Genomic DNA, 6,675 nt, shown 5'->3' with positions numbered 1-6,675 from the left:
ACCAGCCTACAAATTTTGTGTACGAACACGAGACAAATGTTTCGTTAATACTAATACTAATCTCCTTGGGCAAATTAGCGAAAACATGATGTCCTGTGTCAAAGTAAAATCATACTTTACTGATCATCATTAACATAGAAGTAAAACTTTATTGTAGTCCTGCAAGTGAGAGAAAACAGACTAGAAGCTTTTCAATGAATGATAGCATTTTAAAGGTTGTTTCAATTAAAAACTCATTTTACACGTATTTGGTGGTTTGTAAAAGTCTAGACCTTAAATATATGATGACCCTAATTTTTTTAATAAAATAAAACATAGTCTTACACCGTGTCTACACCGGACGCGACCGGCGCGACACAACAAAATACCTCAGAAACGCATTAGAACCCATTATATTTTTTATTTTGTCCACACTGGCTGTGGCGCAATTGATTGTCTGTTTAAGGGCTTTGACATTTAATTCTCATAAATTTTTTATTTGGCTTTGAACCGACCATATTGTTCTGAATATAACACTGTGTCTACACCGGACGTGCCTATTGAAGCCCTAAAACACACAATTAGTAGTCAAAATCGTCAAAGCCCCAAAACAGACAATTAATCGTCACAGTCGTCAAAGCCCCAAAAACAGACAATTAATCGCCATAATTGTCAAAGCCCAAAAACAGACAATTAATCGACACAATCGCCAAAGCACCAAAACAGACTAATAATCGCCATAACCGCCAGAGCCCCAAAACAGACAATTAATCGCCACAATCGCAAAAGCCCCAAACAAACAACTAATCAGCATAATCGCCAAAGCCCCACAACAGACAATTAATCGGCATAACCGCAAAAAAAAAAAAAAAAAACAACAACCAGACAATTAACCGTCATAATTGTCAAACCACTAAAACAGACAATTAATCGCCACATCCGCAAAAGCCCCAAACACACAATTAATCAGCATAATCGCCAAAGCCCCACAACAGACAATTAATCGGCATAACCGGGAAAATAAAACACCCAGGCAATTAATCGTCACAATTGTCAAACCACCAAAACAGACAATTAATCGCCATAATCGGCAAAGCCCAAAAAAAGGCAATTAATCGACACAACTGGCAAAGCAACAAACAGACAATTAATCGTCATAATTGCAAACCTCAAAACAGACAATCAATCGACATAATCGACAAAGCCACAAAACAGACAATTAATCGCCATAACCGGCAAAGCCACAAACAGACAATTAATCGTCATAACTGCAAACCCCCCAAAACAGACAATTAATCGACATAATCGCAACGAGTTATTTTAGAATTAATCGTTAGCCAAATTTAATAAAAGCCCTACATGCAAGGGGATCCGCAGTGTATGTAGATTCAAATTGCTCATAACAAACGTAATACAAACATAACGCTTCATTATGTGAGGTCTTTATACACCTCTGAAGACCGAGTTATGTATATTGTATTGCATTTCTGTCCCTTTCATTTAAACTAAAAAATTACACAAAGCTCCTTAAAAATGATTTAATTGCAAGTACTTGATTTGTAGAATCTGATAATGTAATCCAGATCACATATAGGTGTATTAGGCAGAACTGATTGTGTGTAATGGTATGAGCCTTGACCTGATACTAAATACAGCACATTTACTGGCTTGTTGTACTTGGCGGTTAAGGTTTGAAGGGTAATCCTCCCTGTGGTGCAATTACTCTTGGGACTCATTAAAATTAGATGAACTACTAATGCACAAGATGTTGAACATGGAAATGTCGCATGCTGGGCTCGAGCCAAGGTTTACGACTCTCCTCGCACGCATACGCACACACGCACGTCAGTGTACGCAAACAGGCGCTTAAACACACACGCAGAGACAGGGCTGCAGCTGTGCTTACTTGTCAGCTGAAAATCCTCCAGCAAAATGGGTGCTGTGTTTTTGTACATGACAGAGTGCTAGAGGGAAGGGGTTTGGAACATGAATTGATTTTTGAATTGAAGAGTACAGCAGTGGCTATGCATCATCATCCCCCACCTCTTTCCCCTTCTCTATCTCCCTCCTCTACGTCTCCCCTGATGTTGGCGTTTAGAGTGCATCTCTAGTGGAGAAGCTCAGAGGGAAAGTGGGTCACACTCTGCTCGCCTCAAGACTAAGACCAGATCTGCCATACACGTGCTTAAACGCAGCACCACGCACCTACACACACACACAAATCCACCTTCACAGAAAAATGCACGTCATATTGCCCATAATCCTCCGGAGAGAGGATCTCAGGACATCACTGTGAGCCTTGAGTTATTTGAGTGGACAGTTCACTATTCAGAAGAGTAAATTACCCTGCAGCCTTTTAAGGGAGAATAGGACCCAGTTTGTGAGGACTTACCTCTCTCTCTCTCAGCCCCTCCTTATATCTACTGGGTGGATTAAACCAGTGTCTCTTTCATCCTCATTTGGCAGTATGAGCTCTTCTCTGACTCATGCTCTGCCTGGGTTCTGCTGAGCTGTTGGCTATGTCAAACGTATGCAGGCGAGAAAGTGGCATCACCTGGGAATACAAAAATGTACCGTACTGTCACTCTATTTTACAGCATTTCAGCCTCTTACTATCTTTGTGACAATTTTTTTACAGCCAGTATCCAGTACCTGTTCAAAAACTGTATGTACATCTATTAAGATATTTATATACGCTGGGTAAGAAAACAACATTCCCATAGGAAAGAAATATCGCAAATTAGATCTTTAACATCACAGATGTTCCACCTAGACAGCATTAAGAAAAAATAGAGCAGCAAATAGAGAGCAAATGGAGACATTTGCTGAAATCCAGCTTTCCTGAAAAAAGACCTTGTTAATCTCACATATGCCTCCTTTAGAGTTCCAAATAAGATCTCAACAATGTTATAATTTGTAGACAGATTTGCCAAGATACTTTAATCGTAGGATTTCTTTTAAACCCAAACATTTCCACACCAAAAGAATCTCAGAGATCAAATTATTAGAGCTATCCACATTAATGTTTATCAGAGTGAAATATATCTGTGAAAAAGCTTAAAGGGGCCATGTGGAGATTCTAGCGGCATCAAGAAGTGAGTTTGCGAATTGCAACCAACGGCTCACTCCACCGCTCCCTTTCAAGGCCTACGGGACTCTCACAGGGAAAAGATGTCATCGCGTTTGCTTCTTTGCCGAAGGAGATGATATAATTACGAAACACGCTCAGTAGAGAAGTTTGTCCGTTTAGGGCTACTGTAGAAACAACATGGCAAATTCCATGCAAGAGGTGTATGTAGATAGAAATAGCTCATTCAAAGGTAATAAAAACATAACGCTTTATTATGTAAGGTCTTTACACACATAGTTATGTATATTGCATGTCTGTCAATAGGCCTAGATCCTACAAAACATTACACACTGAACCTTTAATACTTTTCACTAAATTATACATTACCGAGACCTCCAAAAATACTAAAAGGTAATCTTTTTGATCAAATTCTCCTGTAGAGATGACTATAAGTGAACCATTTGTAGATTTCATTTTCTTTTAAAACATTTATATTATAGCATTACGACCCTGGGCTGCTACCAAAACATCGACCCATTTATCTGAGTAACAGCAACGTTAGTTTAACCAATTTTGGAATTGGGCTAACCGTCTGTGCATCCCTTGGAAAATAGGGATTATAAAACGGTCAGTTCTAGTCCTTGATTCTGATTGGCTGAGCGGAGTTTGAAGCCGTTGTAAAATACCCCGATTTATAACGGCTGACCGCACCACATAGCCTAAATATCATTTTATTTACTTTATTTTATGAAACCTTGCCACGTGTATGGAATAACCGTTTTATAAAAGCAATAAGCCTGCGAAGCAGTGGGTTACAGTGCATTTTATAACGCCTAAGGGCGTTGTGGCACGACGCAAAGCGTAAGGACAGGCTTATTGCTTTAACATGTTTGGAGAAGCTGTTTAAAAACAATAATTTTTCCTTATGGGGTTTCAAATCCAAGATTTCTCATTTAGTCAATAGAAACGCATAAGGATTTTTTTCTTCTGCCCTTTATATGTTCAAACTGGTTAAACATGCATAAGTAAAATCAAATCAACATAACATGGCCAAATGTTACACTGATATTTAAATCAGACCTATCGTGTCATCACTCGCACATGCCTACAGCGATATCGTACCTTTCGAGTGATAAAATTTAATTGAACTACACACGCCATTCCTGCACAATTATTGCATACAGCAATAATGTCAAATCTCGCAGTGCACATTTGGCCTTATGTTTAGTCAATATCAAACAAACACAGTGTGTGTATGTGTGTATACTTCCACACCACAGAGTGCATTGGCATGGGCTAATGAACTATTCAGCGTGAGACAGCAGGGGAGAGATGCCACACTCAGTGAATAATTTGTTTATTGATTGCGGCGCTTAAATGCAGTATTGATAAAGAGGAATTCACTCTAATGGAAAGGAATGGTTGCAGTAAGACTGGAAGAATGCAGAACTGACAAATTTTAGTGAATGACGCTTGGAGTGCTTAGTAGAGATATAAAAAAGATAGTGGGGGAGATAAAAGAAAGAGATCAGAACAGCTTAAAGGGAGAGTTCACCCAAATATAAAAATTCTTTCATTGTTTTTAAACCTTTGTGTCGTTTAAAACCTGAGTATGACTCTTTCTTCTGCGGAAGGCAAAATATGATATGTGAGAAATGTTTTAGTGGTTTTGTGTCAATATATATAAGTCGATTGGGTCCAATGTTGTTTGGTTGCCAACATTCTTCAAAATATCTTCTTTTGTCTTCTACAAAAATAAAAAAATTATATATGTTTGGAATGACTTGATGGTAAGTAAATGATTAAATGATTTTTTTTGGGGGGATAATCGTTCAAAATTAATCTTTCACTGCATTGTAGCTTCACCCTCACAGCCCATATGGCAAAAATCTGTGTCCTCGAGTTAATGAAACACGGTGACCATAAACAGCAGCATGTGTCACTGTGGGCGGAACGCTCCTGCGTGAGTAACACGCAAGACAATGTGGGTGTATTCGTTGGCATTTCCCGGCTAAATACTATACGTTGACTACAGTTCAAGATAGCCTTAAACGCACGTCGACGTGCAGCATGCGCAAACCTTTGCAAAATTATGTATGCACTTGAAGCCAGTTTCCTCCACTCTGCCTGTTTGAATGCAGGCTTCATAAATAATTGAATGCAAAGCGCTACATTCTGCTTGATCCGCCTCCTTCTTACATAAAAAACATTACATATTACACACACAGAAATATGTAATTTATAGACGGTGCATTTGTTGTTATATTTTACTCAAAACAAGCTGTCATGCTGTCTAGCGTACCCAGAGATTTGGCCATCATCATTTACACTTACGCAGTAGTCATAAGGGTGGAAGAATAGAGAAAACCTCACACGTCTGTCAAAGAATATGAGGCTGCAGATATTCAATTTAATAGTGACTTTATGAGTTTCCGCATTTCCGTTGGAATGCCTGCCATGGTAGCTGCCTCAGAAGAACTGGTGACATCCTTCCTCTCCAAAGCTCTCTGATATCAGATGATACTCACAAGGAGAGGGAGGGAGGGAGAGAGAGAGAGAGAATGGAAGCGTGGGTAGAGTCCCATGCTGCCACAGTAGGGGTAAATTATCCATAATCAGGGCATCAGTGTGGATGCGTCCATCGGAACCCAACACTTACACCCCATAATCAGCACCTCCGTGTCAACCAATCGCTTATAGCCACACAAATTGCCACCATTCGAGCTCCCACACAGTCCATATTACAGATGCGTTTGAGTCTGTGCCCGTCTAAACATAACAGAGAGGTCGAATTCTCAGAAAAAAGGAAGTGGAAAATAACAGAAGATGATTAGGATGGGAGATTAGATTGTTGCCTTTCAAACCCCAGCTGAATCACCTTCCCTCTTACCGATGGGGACCCGGCAAATTGCCCTCTAATCTTCGAGTCATGATCGTGCCGCAGAGGACCAGCGGTGACAACGACGACTCAAAAAAAATGCAGTCGAGGGTCTTGGAGTGCATCTCGAAATGAATTATGGCTGTTGTTTCGTACTTTTCTGCAGTGCTCAAATCTCCAGCCACAATAAACTCTGATCATTTCCAAGTGAGAAGCTCTGACCTGGATTTGTCAGCTCTGCATTTGAGTAAGGACTCTCAGCTCTAAACATAAACCGCATCCTTTTGTGATGTGCTTAAACTAGGGCTCTCAAAGCCCCGTTAGAAACTCAACGACCTATTCCATTTATTTCACAAGATTCTTTCGGTCTGACGACTTCCAGACAATGTCTTAGTTGCGTCTTTTATAAAGTTACATATATTAAACATAATGCCATGCTGATATTAAATTGGCTAATGTGTAACCACCAAACCCATATTCAACAACAGATTGGTACCATACCAGGGTATCTAAACAAGACTTAAAGGGATAGTTTACCCTAAAATGAAAATTTCTGAAGTAATTTACTCACCCTCACCTTCAATTGTAACCTGTATGAATTTTTTTCTTCCACAGAACACAAAATACATTTTAAAGAAAATTGGTATCCGAACAGTGCCGGGCCTCATTCACTTCTATTGTATGGGCACATAACAAATGTAAGTGAATGGGTGCCGCTTAACAACATTCTTCAGAATATATGCGGAAG

This window comes from Barbatula barbatula, assembly GCF_947034865.1.
Source record: "Barbatula barbatula genome assembly, chromosome: 9".
NCBI classification, from domain to species: domain Eukaryota; kingdom Metazoa; phylum Chordata; class Actinopteri; order Cypriniformes; family Nemacheilidae; genus Barbatula; species Barbatula barbatula.
This window is presented reverse-complemented; position numbering follows the sequence as displayed.